Raw genomic sequence first — 20,450 nt, 5'->3', positions numbered from 1 at the left:
AGTTAAAAAAAAAAAAAAAGTTTAGGAGAAGTGGTTTCTAATGCCTCGCCCCCACCACTGCTCTATAACAATTAGGGAAATGAGGTAAAATACATTTTTAGGGGCACCTAGGTGGCTCAGTCGTTAAGCATCTGCCTTTGGCTCAGGGCGTGATCCTGGGGTCCTGGGATCGAGCCCCACATCAGGTTCCTCTGCTGGGAGCCTGCTTCTTCCTCTCCCACTCCCCCTGCTTGTGTTCCCTCTCTCACTGGCTCTCTCTCTCTCTCTGTCAAATAAATAAATAAATAAAATCTTTTTTAAAAATGAGGTAAAATACATTTTTAAGTATTGATAAATCTGATTTAAGTCTTAGTGGCCATGCACCATGACTAAATATTATTTCTTTTTTTTTTTAAGAAGATATGGTGACTTTATCTGAGTTGCTAGAAAATGTAAATGATTCGGGGCGGCTGGGTGGTGCAGTCGTTAAGCGTCTGCCTTCGGCTCAGGGTGTGATCCCGGTGCTCTGGGATCGAGCCCCACATCAGGTTCCCCTGCTAGGAGCCTGCTTCTTCCTCTCCCACTTCCCCTGCTTGTGTTCCCTCTCTTGCTGGCTGTCTCTATCTCTGTCAAATAAATAAAATCTTTTTAAAAAAATGTAAATGATTCTTCTTCTGGTCCTCAGTTTCTACAGGTGTAGAGTAGACTTTCTCAAGGATCTCCAAGGGTTTCTGTCTTTATATTAGTTATCTCTTTCCGTGTGGCCAGATTGCCTCAAAATTTACCATCTGAACACATCAAACATTTATTGTCTTGCTTCTGTGGGTCAGGATTCCATGTGTGGCTTAGCTGGGTACCTCTGGCTCAAGGTCACATGGAGTTGCAATCAAGCTGGCCGTAGAGGATGTAGCCTCATCCGAAGGTCTGACTGCTGCCCTTCCAAGCTCATTCATGTGGTTGCTGGCAGCATTCAGTTCTTCAAGCAGGCTGGTAGACTGAGGACCCAGCACCTTATGGGCTGTTGCCACATGGTACCTCCCCATAATGCTGTTCTCAGTAGGGCAGCTTGTTTCTCTCTGCATGAGTTATCAAGACTGCAGTCACTACCATCCAGAACATCCTGTTCCACTTTGCTGAGAGCCACAACCTGACAGTGGCCCTGCCACACTCGAGCGTGTGAGCTCCAGTTCTGCTATCCACGCAACTTCTCAGCACACTTCATGCACCCAGCCATGTGGCCACCACACATGCTAGCCAGCCACCTGCACGTTGACCACAGGGAGCGTAAGCGTCTCACGACACCTGGCACCGTCTATGTCACCATCCTGCATGAGCCGGCCGGAATGTTCAGTATTATTTCTTGAAACAAATGGAACATCTCATTCATCAGTAACTGTCTATTGAATGTCTACTCAACACAAATACTGTGCTAGGGATTGGGGTTACAATAGTGAACGCAGCAGGCATGTTACCTCCTTCATGGAATGTAGACCTCTAGTGACCAAATACTTTGTCATCTTCTCCACTTGCTGGTATATTGAACATCGTGGAAGCAAACATATTTATTACTGACTAGACAATAATAATAGTCCTTACACTGATTCTTCAGATTGGAAAGGAAAGGGAATTTTGTTTTGTTTTGTTTCATTTTAAACAGAAAGCCTAAATTTCAGTTAAAGAATATCATTGGAAACCAAACTGCCACTATACATTGTATACTTAAAAATGCATTTAAATTATATCTTTAATTTGAATAGCTCCTATGTCTTCCTTGTAGGAAGATGTCTGTTGGGTAAATAAGCCAGTGATGTGCCTTGAATTCTACTGAATTTTAAACATTTCTCTATTTTCTGTTAGAGAGCAAGGGCTTTTCTTACAGGGCAGAAGTGAGTTTTATGTTGAATGTCTAAGTACCACTTACGTTTACATTATGGAAAAAAATATTGGAGTCTATTTAGCATTCAGCTCTGGAGACACAATAAAAAAAATACACATACTCCTGCTATGTGCTGATAGGAGTTGTTTTGGCTTTTAATAAAATTACTTTTTACTTAGGGCACTTTTCCTCTTAAAAGCTCAAAGAGTATCACTGCATGCTTAATGGACATGTGCATCTGTATCTGGAATAATTTTTTCAAAAAGGCTTAAGTCAGGAGTGACTTTCTCATGTATTATAACTTTTCTTAAATTCAAGCATCATACTGATCACATATCTGCTAATCTTTCCATATTTCTTGCACAGATTACTGAACTCCTTCACCTTTTAATCTGTTCACCATCAGATAAAATCTCTACCCATATTTTTTCAATTTATGGAACCCCTGGGTCTTTTATCCTCAAGCAGCAATTCCAGGCTATACATTATGAAGGATGTGGAGTTTTATATGCACTAAACACAAGTAGAGACAGAACAGCAGAATCACTGAGAGTTTGTCTTTGAAGACCAAAAGATAACATCTAAAAGTTGTGTGGCTTTGGGCATATTACTTAATCTGTCTTTGTTTCAGTTGCCTTGCCTGTAAGATTAGGATGTATTAATAGAAAATACACCTCATGTGGTTGTTTGAAGATGTGGCAATTTTGAAACATGACCCCCAAATTCTTTGACACTTTTCTTACCAAAGAGTGAAGCTGATGTCCCCTTCTATTTAATTTGGGCTTTAGGGCTACTTCATCAATGGAATATATTTTGTCAGGTTCAGACCCTTAAGAAACTAGCAGCTTCCCCTCACTATCTCTTGGGATGCTTGCTCTAGGAACCCAACCACCCAGCCATGTGAGAAGTCCTAGAAGCTTATGGATAGACTCACATGGAGAAGAGTAGGGGACTCCTTGCCCACGAAGTTTGGGGAACACAGTTCAGCCCATAACATCTAGATGCTTCTAAATATCCTATAATGCAAAGGATAGCCTTCTCCTCTCCAGACATACAGTAAAGGACTACCTGGCTCAAAATTTGAAAAAGGGCAAGACTCTGGTCTAGAGCCCTGGTTTAGCACCTAACAGGGGCTCAGTAAATTTTTACTGAATAATGAATGTGTGGCTAAAAATATATAACTGAAACAAAGTTTGATAAAATAATACTTAACCTTGACTACATATGATACACTCTGATATTATCTTTTCTATATTTGTAATATTGGTTACAACACTAAATTGGTTTTTAAAATCGTGTAGTTCCATATTTTAAAATGATATATAGAATGCTACTACTATGAGTCATCAGACTGAATTTTAACAGAGAAGCTAAAATTCATGCATTAAATTATTATTTTAATGCAGCCTGGTAGGAAGGCAATGCAGTTGTTCAAATGATACTGCAGTTTTTAAGACATTGAAGAGTTTCTTTTGGGGGATAGATGTTCTTTCCTCCAGAGTTTGTAGAACAATCATGTTATTCTATCGTTACCCCACTTGTTTTTTAACTGTAAATGTATTATCTCATTGAACAACTGCCTGATTCACCATACTTGACTCTAAATGGTCTTTAGCTACTGTTAAAATTTAAATCTACCCTCAAATGATGATTACTTGGCACCTGTTAGAACATTCAAAAACATATACTATCAGTTCTAAAAGCAAGTCCCAAAAATGGTTTACTAAATATTTTTAGTGACTTAGCATAACTGCAAGATGACTTTGAAAGCAGCCATTCTTATCTGGCGTATTTAAGTTCTGGTGATGTGTTCAGTGTCTGTCTACCTGCATGTATGAGCATAGATTCGAGCATATGAAAATGTATGACTTTGTCCAGTTCTTCAAGTCATATGTCTTTGTTCTGATAATCAACATATTTTTAGAAAAGTTTTCTGTACCTTCATGGTGAGAAAAATTGAATGTTCACTTTTACAGAAATGATGGAAAGAAAGTTGTTTTCCTTAAAGGCACATTGCAACACCCTTTGTCATTGAAAAAGAAAACCAAGTGAGTTCTCTTTGGCAGCTTTATGCTACACTCAAAAGATGTTTAAGACCCGTGTTTTCATCCTTTATTCTGAAGTTATTGAAATAAATGCTACATAAATGGAATTCTAATTCAGTGTAATGGATCACAAAACATGGCGTAACGATGAAAAGGGTATTTTATTATGCATTATAAATATGTTTTATAACAGTAATATATGCTCTTGGTTTAAAAGAAATCTTTATAAAATGTTATAAAATGAAAAGTCTCAGTCTCTAGAGGAAATCAGTTAATCATTTCTTCCATATCCTTGAAACATTTAGAACATACATTTTTATGCAAATGGATTCATACTATTCAAATTGTTTTTTCTCTTGCCTTTTTTAATTTAAAATTTATCTTGCAGATCTTTCACATCGGAGCATATTTACTTGCCTCATTATTTCCGATACGTATTACTCCATAGTATGTGAAGTGAGAGACTATTTCGTTCCAATAACTCAGGTAAGGAAGACATTCAATTATCTTTATTTCTCTTTAACTCAACTTAATTTTATCTCAGGATTCAATTCCCTTGGGTGGCCAACATGTAATCTCTGCCAATTCAGGGTTTTCCTGTGTGGCGTTTGTCTGAGTTCCATGCGACTTATGTAGAGCCGAGGTTCTGGGGCATGGGTGTGGCATCTGGTTTGCTGTTGTCTTTTCATGCTGACCGATGATGAAATGTGTACTGCCCCATCTGATCCTCAAGCACTGCTCCATGTAGATCTCTGATGATCATCCCTGACTCCTACTCTGTTTCCCTTAGATCCTTTGAATCTCCCTGATGTGTCTCCATCACTCTCAGACATGGGATTACTGAGCCACACTGGCATTTGGAAGCTATTCCTGTTCTCTTCTTTCAGCACTATGTCAGGATGCTGTTAAAATTGGTGGTCATGGGAGTGGTCATGGGGATTCTAATCATATGCAGGCATCTCCCTAAGAAGCAGGTTTTCTTTTCTCTTAGATTAATCAAAATGATCTGTAGCTTTTGTTACTTCCCATCCGTGGATTCAGCCTTAAATGGAAGGTTCTTTTCTAGTGCACATATATGTTCCCCTTGTGACTCCTTCCCTTCTCCCAACCCAGGACATTTTTATCTAGGGGGGCACATAGGTAAGTTTCTCTTAGTGCATAAGCTTCTAAATATCAAGGTCTAGGCTTTTGAAACTCAAAAGCCCAATGTCCTCTGTGTATTTGTATATTTTGCATTCTGCTGTGCCACTTGCCCACTGAAGCAAGGCATCCAATACACCAGGTGAAAAAATATTCAGTTGACCCCCCAAAAAACAAGTAATATAAAATTTTATCTCATCACATGTATCTATGTCCTACTTATGATTCTTATAGGTAGTAATTTCTGTTGTTACCATTGGTTGTTGTTGCTGTTGCTATAAGCCACAATAAACATCTTTGCCCATATAGCTTGAAAAATTATGTAAGCATATTGACAATAAAAATGCTAGGTTTGGAATTCCCAGGGAAAAGGGCAAGGGGAAGTGTAATTTAAATACTGATGGATATCATAACATTTCCCCTCCAGAAAGGTTATACCACCACAATCTTGTATAGAAGTGCCTGCTTCTCCATAGCTTTAGCCATTAGGGTTTTATCATGTATTTAAATCTTTTTTAATCTGATAGCTGCAAGTATGATTTCTTGGTTTTCTGATTTCCCATATCTTTAATTCAAAGAGAGATTGAACACATTCTCACACTGTTTTAGCCTTTTGCACCTGGTGTTTCCTGAAATGCTTATTGACATGAAAAATGTGTTAAATAATCCTAAAGTGGTTTAAATAGAAATTTTTTTCAAGAGTTATTTATTTGTTAATTTTTGTTTGGGGGAGGCAGATTACATAGAATTTAAGCAACTATTTCCAGTCTCTACTTCATTTAACAGCAACTAAAGGGTTAGGAACAAAACAAAACTGAAAATGAAAAACTGAGTCATCAACGCAGAGCTAATAATTATGCTTTGACAATGTTGTAATATCGCCACGCTGCAAATATAGAGCTAGTTGTTATCAAGATGGCATTTGTCCCAATCGTCTCATGATAGCAGCCATGAGAGCTAACAAAATCAGTAAATGTCCCTTGAGCATGTGTAATTAGGCAAAGATCCCAATAACTAATCAGTACAGTGGATTTTGGTCTCCATGCACCTTGTTGAGAGCATCCATTTCACACATCCAATGTTGTCGCTGCCTCAGAGTCGCCACCATAGTCAATTTGCTACCATGTAAGAACTTCAGGAGGAATAAACGATTGCCAACTGAGTGATTGATTCTTCCAAGCCTAAATTATGTAACATAATTTGTCAACAAAGTGTCTGAGTTTTCACTCTTCAGATCTTCATGCCTATGCCGTATATTTTCTGTTTCATACTTACTTGTACCTTACTGAAATTAGCATACTATCTTCCAGCTAGAAAGCACCTTACAATATGCATAACTCCTTAGAACCGGCCACTTCCCCTTGATCTTGATAACTGCTACCATGTCCTGAAGCCATACTATGTGCTGGGCAACTCTGCTGGCTAATTATCATCACCTCCATTTTACAGACAGAGCCCGATACTCAGAGAGGTTGAAAAACTTGCCCAGAGTCAAAATCCAGTAAGTTTTTAAAATCCAGTAAGTTGCAGAATCAGCATTAACAGGTTCTGGGGGTCCAATAAATTCTGCAAGGAAAAAGGAAGGAGATTTTTAACATGAGCTGTGGCATTTCTCATGATAGACTTTGCTGGAACTGCTACTTATTAGCTAGCAATGCCTCCTGTACGTTACTTTGCCTCTGGGCAGCTAGCTGTCCCTTCAGTGCTCTGACCAGTTCTGTTTAATCCTTTTCAAGATTATAAGAATGAGTAAGGCAGCCTGTGTTACATGACCCTCTGACAATTTTTCAAACATGGACAAAGAGGCGTTATGAGGAATAGACTGGATTCCTGATTCCCCATCCTTCTTTTGGCCATATTTCCCCCATGGAGATGGTCCTACGGGGACTCCTTCCTCTACTTCCAGATCCTTTAGTTACCGCCCCCCCCCAGTCTTCTGATCCTTCATCTCACCATATTTAGCTGACTTACTGAGTGAGTTTGGAAAGGGGCTTTCCCTCAAGAGAAAGAAAAAGGAGTGGGATTTGGAAAGAAGTGTTGGAATGAGCATTAATCCTGTGGATGAGGCTCAGTGGTAGTCAAGGTTGGAGTTAGATTTGAATGATGGAGCCCTTTGAAAATATCTCAAGAACACAGGTGTTTAAGGAAAGCAACACTCTTCAGGTAAATGTAAATTGGACAACTTTTGGGGATAGCACCTTGGCGGGATTGTCACACTCCATAGCCAGAGACCTCAGCCGCTGAACTCCACGCCTCATAATTCAGCCCAAAGGAAACCTCATAGTCTAGTCTCTCATTACCCTTATCAAAAGTAATTTAACATTTTATTAGGAGTTTTAAAACAGGAATAGTAGCTCTCATACTACCTGGAGGCTTTAGACTGCAATGACTGATTTAATTTAGTATCCTCATTTTGCAAAATCTAAGGTTCATGATGGTAAAGCAGCTTGCCCAGGAAAACCCAGAAAAAGAAACATTTCTGCTCACGGAAAAGAAACCTTATGATTTTTGACTAGTATTTAGAAGAGCATTCCAGTTCAACACCTGTGATCCATTTCAGATGTAAATGTTGCAGAAAATTCAAGTGTCCCTGAGAAGCATTTTTCCCTTTAATAGGAACATTTATTGAACTTAAGCATAATGCGAACTTAAGCATGGTGCTGAATTCTGCCTGCAATATACTACTCAATTTTTACAATAGTCCTGGGAAGAAGAAAATTGTAGAAATCCCCATTTTATAGAAGAGAAAAAAATGGCTCAGAGATTTTTAGTAATTTGTCAATTACTAATATATAGCATCTTATCCAAGTTTTTGAATTCCAAAGCTCAGGCAGGTTCTTAACTTCTGTTACATGCTGAGTTGCTCCACAGCATTGCAAGTATTTAAAGGGAATCCAGGGCCAGACCTCAAAGGGCTTATACTTGCTGCTCCTTCCACCTGGAATGCTCTTTCTCTGATATCCACAAGGTATAAACTTGCACTTACCTCATGTCTCTGCTCAAATGTTGCCTTATCAATAGCACATTTCTGACCGCTTAGTATAAAAAATACTCACCCTCCTCATACCGACACTTCTTATTTCGTTTACTCTGTCTCATTTTCCTGCGTAGAATTTATTATCATGTGACATACTGTGTATGTACTTCTGCATTGTATCTATCTTCACTCAGAAATGTAGTTTCAATGAAGTCAGGAGCTTGAGTCTGTTCTCTGTATCTCCAGGACCCAGAAGAGTGCTTGGCACACAGTAGATGCTCTCTAAATATTTGTAGAATGAATGAGTGAGTGAATGAATGAATCGAGCAAGTGCATCACATCATCATCAACCTCATATTGGGACCTATCACAGAAGTATCTGGGGAACTGCAGGCAGTGTGATTTAAAAAGGTATCTGGTTAAAAAAAATCCAGTTGAATAAAAGAATATTGAATTATGTCAGTGGCTGATAACTAAAGCATGCAAGAGCATAAACTTTTTCTTCAAGCACTGACAGATGGCAGAAGAATGCATATGTCTGCTCTCCTTGTCTGTCCTTGTGCTCCTGCCTCCTTGCATAGCTCTGTATATTTAAGAGTCATTGGGGACACTCACTCTGAGAAATGTAGAAGCAGCATTTTTTTTTCCTTTTCATGAGACAAACACTTATTCCCAGTGGGTAACATTTAGCAATGAAGTGTTTTTTTTGATTCTAGCACTTATCAGTGTTTCAGAAATATATGGTATAATTAAATTACTCAGAGGTTGTGCTTTAATCAGGAGCAAATTTAATGAATATTCAAGCTGTTCATTGTTAGGAAATGGGAAGAGATTGACAGAATATTTTCATTACAGCCTCAAAAGTCATCCAGAAGAGGGTGCTAATGTTCTGTATGAAATATGCCACACACACACACGCGCGCGCACACACACACACTCAACAAAGCTTTCTTAGGTAATTGATACTTTCTTAGGTAAACGATAGTAACTATATGCACTGAATGTTAAGAAGGAAATATACAAACAGGCAATTCAAAAGTCAAAATCATTGCCTATTGATAGCACAAAAGTTTTTGAGAACTGGGACAGTTTATAAAATCTACCTTAGTTTTGGACACATTAGTTAACAATTGACTACACCATCACCAAAAGTAGTGTATTTTCTATCACCAAAAATTGCCCAACAGAGTTAATACTGTGATATTTCATTAAACCATGAACCTCTATCAAAGCTAATAGATGAACAAAAAATATTTTGACTACAATTTAATATTATAAACAACTACATATTTAAAATGAAAGCCAACACTCTTTTCATTTCATGAATAGCACATTCTTCAAATGCTTTTCTTTTGATGGCAGGTAAAGATGACTATGAGATATTGCTTAATTGTGATTCAGGCAGAATTGTATTATAGTTTCTGGTTATCTACCTCAGATGAAAACAGAGATTTGGCATCGACATCTTTTCTCATTCAACTGGTCAAAAATAAAATTTCAGAAAGGATGAAGTTTCTATGAACTAAGTAGTTCTCAAAGTTCTTTTCTACTTGTGCTTTAGTGGTAGAAGTTGAAGATAGCCATGGCTAAGACACCTTTCATTTATGTTTAAAATGTGCCCTAATTTTTCTTCCTTATCCTAGGTTTTCTGAGCTCCTGTCCTTAAAATTCAAGCAATTTGTATTTTGATTATTTCTTTGAAGTGGATCAGTCATGTGAACTGTAAATTTTCTGTGGGCAAAATAAATGCAAATAAGAGGGGCTTTCTATGTCTGCCTACTTGATCTACTTAGAATACAAATAAGAAAAGCCAGGCTGAAAGACAGCTAACAGTATTATTTTTACATTCCACTATTAGCTTCTCGGCAGAGCAGCTTTGAGAGAACATATGTATTGCAAAAAGCTCAATAGATGGATGGTCTTAAGTGAAGTTCTCATTTGAAGAGCTCATAGAACAGCACTCTCGCTGGAAAGAAGCAATGCCTTTGCATGAAAGAGGAGTCAGTTTAGTCATTCCCTCATAAAAGGCATGTGTTACTTTCACACCCACCTGGGCTAGCAAGCTGAAGTGGAGGAGCTCAGGCAGATAGAAGAGTTAGAGAACAGAGCAGACACTGAGCAGTCCTCTGACACTCAAACCTCTGCCCTCATGCTAAAAGGCTTTGCACTGACTCTCCTGAATTCATCAGCTGGGGGTGAGTTGATCACTTGCATATTTGTTCTCAGATCCATTCTCTGCCCTTCTCTGCCTGGGCGTGTGTATTGCAGGACCCTACATTTCCTGTGCTCTCTTGCCTTCTGCTTCTAGATGGGTTTAGCTAATGGAAGGCTCTGGTGGAAGTGTGGAGAGCTAGGGAGGGATAAAAACCAGGCTATCCCCCATGCTCCTGGCTCTTGTTTCAGGTGGCAACTCCTTCAGATGCTGTAATAGTGGGTTGCCCCAGTTACTAGAGGCTGTCCCTTCCTTCCATGATCTCAGGTCTGACTGGACAGGCCCACTAGGAACCCAGACTGCTGAACTCTGGTACAACCATCTCCTGCTTTTCTCACTCCAGCCCTGGGCTGGTGGTAGCTGCCTTGCTTTTGCTGAACACAGGGTTTCTTCATAGTGCTCTTTGGTTCTTTAGTTGTCCCATCCCTACGTAAGCAATTCTCTGTATTGGATTTTTCGTTTGTTTGTTTGAAATACTTAAAGGGCTCTTGTTTTACTGATATAAAAGACCATCTTTTGTGCTATAGGAATATTTGGAAAGGAATCACTGTCCCAGTTTAACCTGCATATTTTATTTTGCAGCTTCTTTAAGTTAATCTGGTTGGGCAATGAAAAACAAAGATTCACTTAAAAACTATCTTCTCCACCAGTTTCTGCCCTGCTTACCGTACACAAAATGACCATATACGTAACTCTGAGGAACTTATGACAATGTGACATGTCTGGTGTGACTGTATTTAACACATATTCTGTATTATTATTCAACTCTTTAAATGTTTATGGATTATTAAATGCATTCATCAGGAAAGAAATAAACAACCCCCCAGCTTCACTCTTGATGAAGAGAGCTATGGATAGAATTGTGCCTCACCATTTTAAATATATTATTCCATTGTCTTTTGTCCATTATTCTATATCTATCTATGAAATGGGGATAGCAACGCTATCTCCCCCATCAGGTTACTGTGAACCTTAACTAAGAGATACTTAAAACAATGTGAAGCCCACATCCGTCACTGAGTAAATATCAGCTATTATGCTGACTATGTCTTTGTCAATCTAATTGTCCTTTCTTTATAGGAATATGTATTTTGATCTCTAGTATGATTTAAGAATTTTGCTCCTCTTTAATGTTCTACAGTTTTACTACAATGATTCTTTTAGATATAAATTTGTTTTTAGCTCCTTAAAATCTTAGGATCATTGACTTTTTTTTTTAATTCTGGAAAATTCTCAGCCATTTTCTTTTATAACATTAAGTCACCCGTATTCATTTTATTTTATGCAAGAATTCCTATCAGACATATTTTAGACCCTGTCTTCCTATCTTCCATGTCTCAGCTTCTCTTATTATTTCTCTATTCCACATTCTAGGTCATTTCCTTAGATCTGTGTTCCAATATATACATTATTTTTTTCCTGTGTATTTCTCTTTTCTATTTCCTCTTTACCTATTTATACATTTAAAAATAATTATTGTAGGGGTGTCTAGTGGCTTAGTCATTAAGCATCTGCCTTCAGCTCAGGTCATGATCCCAGGGTCCTGGGATCGAGCCCCGCATCAGGCTCCCTGCTCAGCAGAAAGCCTGCTTCTCCCACTCCCATTCCCCCTGCTTGTGTTCCCTCTCTCGCTATCTCTCTCTGTCAAATAAATAAGTAAAATCTTAAAAAAAATAATTATTGTAAAGCCTCTTTTCAATGATTTTCTATTTCTCATTCTTAATGTATAAATACTTCTTTTGGTCACACCCCATCACACTCCATCCAGTAATTCACTTTCTCCCATGTCCAGATCTTCAACTGGCAGCTCATCTTCAGTGGAGACTAATTTCCATGGCATCCTGGGTTCCCTGAGCTATGGAAATAGCCCCGTTGGGATATTTGGCTTTGCCTCTTCTGAGGGTCTGTGGTTTCACTATTTCGGGGTCAATTTTTATGTTGATTTCTCAGTTAGGAGCTTCTGCCCCATACTGTTGGTGTGAATTTGGACCTGCTCATTCACATGATGGTGGGTTTGCATTTTAGGAAGTTACTTTTTTCTAATCTCAACCCTGGATGTGGTACACGCTTCCTTGCTGCTTTCCCCAGCTGGCAGGGGTGGTGGGTGTCTTTCCTGTGACTCATGGCTTGTTGTGGGTATCTCAGCTCTAGTTCCCTGAATGAATGGGGCCTGTGTCCTAGACTGCCTTCTCTGCACTGGTGTCCAAACCCCAAGTCCAGCTGAACCTAGACCTTGAACCTAGACCTAGAACCTATACCTGCTTACCATAATACTCTAATACCTTTTAACCTAAGCTCCTTTCCACCCTTCTGATCTGAGTTTGCTTTGCGTTTCTGGAAATGAGTATTTCCCTCTTTGGTTTAAAATTCGTATATGATTCACATATCTTTTATTTTCTTATATAATATTTTATGAATTCAGATTCTAATTAAGGGTATCTTTTCCTCAGTTTTATTCCCCATATTGACTGTGTTGAAAGAGATGCTGGATGAATATAGAAAGCTGCTTCTTCTTTTTTTTTTTTTTTTTTTTTGTTTAAAATTTTTGTGGTGGTATCATGAGGCATTGAAACATCCAAACAAATCAGTATCTGGGTGGTGAGGCAGCTGCTTTCTCCTTCACTTCTTTGGGTTACTAGAGCTACTTACCAGTAGATTAAAAAAAAAAATGACAACCTTTTGTATTACTTATGTCCTTCCAAGGCTTACGCTGGTACAACACAAACTTCTCCTGTCAGATGCAACTAGTCTAGTATCCAAACATCATGCACAATATGTCAGCAATAGTAGCACACTGTGCCTGCTCCCACCACAGCCCTGCTCATTTGTGTATGACATTTGAAGCATGTGGAGGAGTGTGAATAATATCAGGAAGATGAGGGAGAGGGAAACAGCATGAGTGCCTGGCTGGGAAGACTTCAGCTGAAGTTGTGCAAGGCAAGCCTGAACATGTCATTGGTGCAAACCCAAGCATCGTTGATGTTCTTTAGCAGGAACATCTAATGGAACCCTATGATGGGGTCTCCATCAGCCTTGAGCTGGCCCACAACCATGCTGATGATGCGGTTGTCTGATGTGGGCTGATGGTCCTGCACTGTGATGCTGTGGGGCATTTTCTGGAATGGAGGGCTAGACAACTTCTCCACAATGGCAGCTTTCCCCTGGAACTGCTGTCCTTCCCACATTAGGCAGGGTGCGTCAATATACATTGCACCTCGTTGGGTTCTGTCGTTAATCAAATAACTGGTATTAATGTTGAATGAAGCTAGATCCAGTCTGCTCCCAAATTGGCTTGTCTCCCATTCTGGAGCATTACCCACCCTCATTGAAACCCAAGGGGCTGGCATGATGGTGGCAGCCTATAGAAAGATTCTCGCAAAGAGTATAGTCTATGCAATCTCAGAAACACCTGGAAGGGGATGTAAGTATAATCCGTTACCAGAATGAAAACAGTTTGATTCTTAGCTGATCATGAATCCACAAGAAGCTCATGAGATGATGCAAAATACTTTTTTCCATCAGATTATTTATTCGTTTGGTATGCTTTTTGGCTGGAAGTAACAAAAAATTCAATTATAATTGGCTTAAACAATAGGAGAGGTTTATTTTCTTATTTATCCAAAAGCTAAAAGTAGGGCCATTTTTAGGGTGGGTTAACTGAGTGGCTAAATCTCATTTTTGCTCCAGTTCAAATTCCTCTCAAATCTCTTAGCTTCTCCTCATGGTTATGAGATTACTCTGGCAGTTCCAGGCATGTCAACCTTAATATATATCAAGATGTAGGAAAGGGGGAAAGAAAATTTATTTCTTCCTTAGGCCTCTCTTCTTGACAGCCAGGAAGAATTTCCAGAAGTCCTAGTGGTGTAACCCTCATATATCACTGATTAGAAATGTATCATATGCCCACTCTCAAACCAATCACCGGCAAGGTAAATAGAATTACCACAAATGGCAAAGATCAAATTAGACTCACTCTGGGGTTGATAATGAGTCCAGGCTTCTCTGAAATGCAGGTTTATCCAATGACTGAATGATATGGAAACTCTGTTACCTTGGAGAGCAGGAAATAGCTGTGGGGCAAAGTCAGGTCACTCAGAGACAGCATTAGGAAAGAACCTGAAGGTCCATTTTCTGGGCTCCTATGCTGTTGCCATCCCTCTTTCTTCTTCCAACCCCAGCCAAGACACAAGTAATCTTGGAGACTACCATTATTTCTGTCTCTCCCCAGTGAGAGTGAAGGTAGATCCTGATAGCTGGGACCTCCTTGCAGTCTGTTCAAAGCCTAGATTTTCAAAAACATCTTCAGGTTGAACCATCTCTGAGATAATAAGGGCCATACTCATCACCATCCTGTTTTAGAAATTTGGTCTTTCAGAAGTCCCATGACATTGTTGAGAGGTACATGCATGGATATCATTGGATGAGGACAGTATAAAATGTCATGTCATAGTGGAATATTACTACTGCAGGGCAGTTAGTTTGTGATGTGCTAGTATGAGTTAAATAGGGTTTCCTCCTGGTACAAACTGGAGTCCCAGCTGCACAGGGTGCATGGCCTGCATTATGAGTAATGAAAATTTTTCATTCACACAAAGACTGTGTGGGTGACTGACAGTGACTCCAAAACTTCGTGGGTCATGGTCGTTTTAACAGTGTTCTTTGCAATATTCCTTCTCTTGTTTCACTCACTGGGCAAGTCATGGGTTATGGGACAGTGCCTTCTTGGACAAGTGTCCCAGGGTGAGGTCATTGGTATTTATCAGTCATGTCACTTATTTCTCCACCTCCAGATTACACCTCTATGCTTTCTTTATATCCTCCACACAAAAGATTTGTCTCTTCTTTTATTTCCTTCTAGACTTCAGGGGACCACACATCCAGAGCACAAATAATAAGCCACAAGAAAAGCCATTTCTCTTTTCATGATGGCAGGGGAAACTGCGTTTAACATTTTCTAGATGGTGAGGGAGGACATTTGCTTTTCCAACCAGACCGTAGACTGTGGAGGTGACTGCCTTGCTAAAATGGGGTGAATGCTTCTAATGCAGGAAAAAAGTGAAGGTTAAAAAAGAGCTAAGTTTTTTAGATTAAAGTACATTGAACATTTTTATCTTGCTAAATAAATTCTTCTCTTAAGAGTGCCTGGGTGGCTCAGTCAGTTAAGCATCTGCCTTTGGCTCAGGTCATGATCCCAGGGTCCTGAGACTGAGCCCATGTCGAGCTCCCTGCTCAGCGGGGAGTCTGCTTCTCCCTCTCCCTCTGCTCCTCCTCCTGCTCATACTCTTTCTCTCTCTCCTTGCACTCTTTCTCAAATAAATATATTTTTAAAAAATCTTTTAAAAATTCTTCTCTTGCCAGTATTGATTGCTTTGCATGTTATAGCTGTAATATGTTTTACATTAAAAAAAATGCTCATGAGGAAGGAGGAGATAAAATATAAAGTGATAAAAGGGATGCAATAGATCAGACACTTGCCCCATCTCACATATGACCCAAGCCTAATAAAACTGAACTTCCTGAATAGTCCAATTGGGATATAAAGAAGTAAATAAGATTATCAAGGATGTAAGGCCATCTCATAACCTTTTTCTATCTCATAAGTGTTTTAAGCATTAAACAGCTGCTTGGCAATGGTAGAACAAGTGCACGACACCTGTCACACTTCCCTGTCAAGGGGGAAGCAAAGGTGGATTTTGAGGGAATAGTGTCAGAGTGTTAAATGTGAATGTCAGCAAAGACACATTCTGAGTCCACATCTGTAAAGAGAGCTGGAAAACAGTGCCACAGTTCATACTCAGTGGACAAGAGCCTGTAACTCACAGCCTAATTACCAGTCATCCCCACAGGAAAATGAATTTCGTGTCATGTTATTCTTTAAAACAGTACTGCTCAGTCTTGGTTTTGATCAAACCTAAAAAAAATGATTCTTTAATTTTTTAAATTCAAAATAAATGAAATGATTAAAAACAACAAAGTGGTGATAATTTTAGAATCTGTTTTTTTTTTAATGATTTTTTATTATATTATGTTAGTCACCATTAGAATCTGTTGTTTAAGGTAATACAACTTCTTCCAAAATGAGTGTACTGAATTACCCTCAACCACACTTCTGAACTCTCTGTTATGAAATAACATCCTCACTTACTAGCTATCTGAAATTATGCCTTTAGGGCTCTATTTTATTTCACTTTAATCTGTATTAAATACCAATAACCTCTAAGAATGTTGACACATATAAGCTCCATCAGTCATTAAAATTAATTGTATTAACGTCAAATCTTATTTTAAACCACAGAATTAATTTAATAGCATTACGAAAACCACTGAGGCTTACACCTCTGTTTTACAGCTTCCTTTGTGTTTATCCTAACATAGAGGCTGTCTTGTTTTGTGTTTCTGCATTCCCTGCCACTGGTTTTTCTTAAAACTCACTCCAAAATTAGCCCTCAGTGGATGGGGGGATGAGGGGAGTAGAGGATAGAGAGAGAAAAAACAAGACCGCTGAGGGGAAAAGCAGGTTGGAAACCAGTAAGGCCAATGTTGCCTCTTCTCTATGGTAGGTAGAAACTGACTCAAAGGGGGAAAAATTAATTACTTGTTTAGACCTAGTTTCTTTTTTAAACCGAAAAAGACTGACTTCCGGTCAGGACAAGATGGTGTAGATGAGTTCCTCCTTGCTCCTCCCCCACTAGGCACAAATATAAACCCCGGAAATAACGCAGGGGGTAATGATAAAACATTGTAAGAGGAAAGTGAGATGGTTTCCTCAGGACTTAAGGAACAAAATAGTGGCAGACTGTCACCCAACAGGGGAAGATGACAAGGACCCATTTTTCCCAACCCGTGACCTAACAAAAGAAGGCAGCCCAGTGGGCTCATTCTTCCTGCAGATCGAAAAAGAGTCCTGCTGGCAACATCAGGCAAATCCAAGTCCACTGACAAAGAGGGGTCCCCTGGGAACCCCACCAAAAATAAGCAGCTCTTTTCTGCCACGTCTGAGACTCTCCAGCCTTCCCGGAGCCACCTGAGGTCTGAGGAAATCCCTTCTGGGCTCGTGGGCAGCATCAGCAGGAACCAGTGGGAGCTTGAGGAATACCAAATAAACCAGTCGGACCAAAAATAATACCACAAAGGCTTAGCAAATTAAGATTCCATGAAACTGCAGCCCACAAAAATAGATTAAGACCTGTAAGGGGCGCCTGGGTGGCACAGCGGTTAAGCGTCTGCCTTCGGCTCAGGGCGTGATCCCGGCGATCTGGGATCGAGCCCCACATCAGGCTCTTCTGCTATGAGCCTGCTTCTTCCTCTCCCACTCCCCCTGCTTGTGTTCCTTCTCTCGCTGGCTGTCTCTATCTCTGTCGAATAAATAAATAAAATCTTTAAATAAAAAAAAAAAAAGACCTGTAAATTAAATCTGAACAGGTGACTGCCTGTTAAAATGAAAGATTTAAGTAGGACTTAGAGTCTCCTGACATAATCGACAAAGTGTCCACAATCCAATGTGAAATCATCCATCCATACAAAAACCCAGAAAATCACAACTTGAATGAGAGAAGGCAGTCAGTAGATGCCAACATACACCAACATAAACCAGGTGTTAGAATTATCTGACAAGGATTTTAAAGCAGCCATCATAAAAATGCTTTAACAAATCAATTACAAACGTACTTGAAACAAATGGAAAAATAGAAAACTTCAGCAATGTAATAAAATTATTTTTTTTTAATGGAAATTATAGACTTCAAAAATGCAGCACTAATAGCTCATTCACTGGATGGGCTCAAGAATAGAGTGAAGATGACAGACGATAGGACTGGTGAATCTGTGGACAAACAATAGAATTAACCCAATCTAAACAAGAGAGAAAATAGACTGAAAAACGTAAACAGAGCAATAGGAGCTTGTGAGACTGTAGCAGGGGAAAGAAAAAATGAAAACAAAAACAATTCAACACATATGGTATCACCATATCAACAAGTTAAAGAAATCATGTGTCAATTGACACAAAAAGCATTTGACAAAATCCAACACCCATTCATGATAAACAGCATTTAGGAGTAGAAGGGAATTAACTTGATAAAGAGCATCTATTAAAAAAATTCACAGCTAACATCGAGTTTAATGGTGAAATACTCAATGCTGTCCCCCTAGTAGCAGGAATAAGGCAAGGATGGCCACCCTCACCACTCTTATTGAACATAGTATTAGAAGTTTTAGCCACCAAAGTAAGGCAAGGTAAAGAAATGAAGTGTATAAAGATCAGGAAAGGAAGAAATAAAATGGCCTCTATTTGCAGATGACAGGATTGTTTAACTAAAAACTCCCAAAAAGCTGCAAAAATACTTCTAGAATTGATAAGTGAGTTTAGCAAGCTTTCAGGATATAAGATCATGTGCAAATCAACCACATTTCTATATACTAACAATTAACACAGGGAAATTAAAATTTAAAATACAATACCATTGCAGTCACTCCAAATAAAATTAAGTACTTAGATATGCACTTAACACAACCATGTATGGGATCAATATGCTGAAAATTACGAAAAGCTAATGAAAGAAATCAAAGAAGTCTTAATGAAATGGAGAGACATACCATATTCAGGGATTGGAAGACTGAACATAATAAATAGGTCAATTTTCCCCATATTCATCTACAGGCTTAATGCAATTCCTATCAAAATCCCAGCAAGGTTTTTTTTTTTGTAGACACCAACAAGTTTGTTGTAATATTTATATAGAAAAGCATGGTCCCTAGGATAGATAAAACAATCTTAACCAAAAAAAAAAAAAAAGAGAGAGAGAGAGAAGGGAGACATTACTCTTCCTAATATGAAGAATTATCGTATAGCTGCAGTAATGAAAACAGTGTTGTGTCGGCAGAGGGGTAGAGGCATAGATCAATGAAAGAGAGAGGAGGGTTCAAATACAAACTCATACACAAACACCCAATTAATTATTGACAAAGATGAAAAAGCAATTCAATGGAAGAAAGACAGCGTTTTCAACAAATGGCGCCAGAACAATTAGGATATCCATAGGCTAAAACATTTTAAAAAAATAAGAGGAAACTCAGATTAATGTGCCTGGTACAAAAATTACCTCAAAATGGATCATGGACCTAAATATAGAACATAAAACTATAAAACTTTTAGGAAAAAATACAAGAAAATCTTCAGGATCTAGGGCTAAGCAAAGACTTTACAGACTTTAATAACAAAAAGCATGATCAATACAGGGAAAAATCAATATATTGGACCTCATCAAAATTAAAAACTTGTGCTCTGTGAAAAAGCCCATATGAAGAGGATGAAAAGACAAGCTACACACTGGAAGAAAATATTTGCAAACCGCATATCCAACAGAAGACTAGTATTTAGAATATAAAGATCTCTCAAAACAAAATTTTAGAAATGGAGAACCACGTAGTGGTTGACAAAGTTTAGGGGCAGAGGCAGCATGTAGGGGGAAAAGAGAGGTGGGTGTGATTATAAAAGGGAAACATGAAGGTTATTTGTGATGTTGGAACTGTTTTGTATCTTGACTAGTGGCGAACACAGATGAGTTTACTTTGACAAAGAGCATCTATGCAGGTGATAAATTGTAAAAAATCCTAGTACATACATGTACACATTTAAGTATACAAATGATCACAATTAAAACTGGAAAAATCTGAATAAGATCAGTGGATTGTATCAATGTCAGTATCCTGGCTGTGATATTATTTATAGTTTTGTAAACTTCCTCCATTAGGAGTAACTAGACAAAGTGTACAAGGTTGCTCTGTATTGTTTCTTTTTCTTTTTTTTTTTAAGATTTTATTTATTTATTTGACAGAGAGAGACAGCCAGTGAGAGAGGGAACACAAGCAGGGGGAGTGGGAGAGGAAGAAGCAGGCTCTCAGCAGAGCAGGGAGCCCAATGCGGGGCTCGATTCCAGAACTCTGGGATCACGCCCTGAGCTGAAGGCAGACGCTTAATGACTGAGCCACCCAGGTGCCCCTCTGTATTATTTCTTACAATTACATGTGAATCTCTACTTATCTCAATAAAACTGAATTAAGGAAATAGCATCTCATTATCACATTAATAACTGAAGTTTTTACTGTTGCATTTAACTATCTCGTACAAAACACGTACAAAACAGCATCTTTATTAGAAACCACCAGATTGGCACAGGAAAACTGGCTCAGAGCAGAACATATTGTACTCTATTACCAAGA

The 20,450-nt window shown here is 38.8% G+C and overlaps 1 protein-coding gene and 1 pseudogene across 1 annotated transcript in view; one reads left to right on the top strand and one right to left on the bottom strand.

Annotated features, from left to right (window-relative positions):
• Positions 1-20,450, top strand: part of CADPS (calcium dependent secretion activator) — a 793,408-nt gene that overhangs the window by 12,885 nt on the left and 760,073 nt on the right. The window contains exon 3 of the mRNA XM_057311862.1: positions 4,289-4,386. The gene's annotated coding sequence lies outside the window, so the exon portion shown is untranslated. The remainder of the gene's footprint in view (positions 1-4,288; positions 4,387-20,450) is intronic.
• Positions 13,148-13,532, bottom strand: LOC113256548 (nuclear transport factor 2-like; annotated as a pseudogene).

Source organism: Ursus arctos, unplaced genomic scaffold, assembly GCF_023065955.2.
Source record: "Ursus arctos isolate Adak ecotype North America unplaced genomic scaffold, UrsArc2.0 scaffold_14, whole genome shotgun sequence".
NCBI lineage: Eukaryota > Metazoa > Chordata > Mammalia > Carnivora > Ursidae > Ursus > Ursus arctos.
The sequence above is the reverse complement of the archived record's forward strand: the minus strand, read 5'-3'. Positions and strand labels throughout refer to the sequence as shown.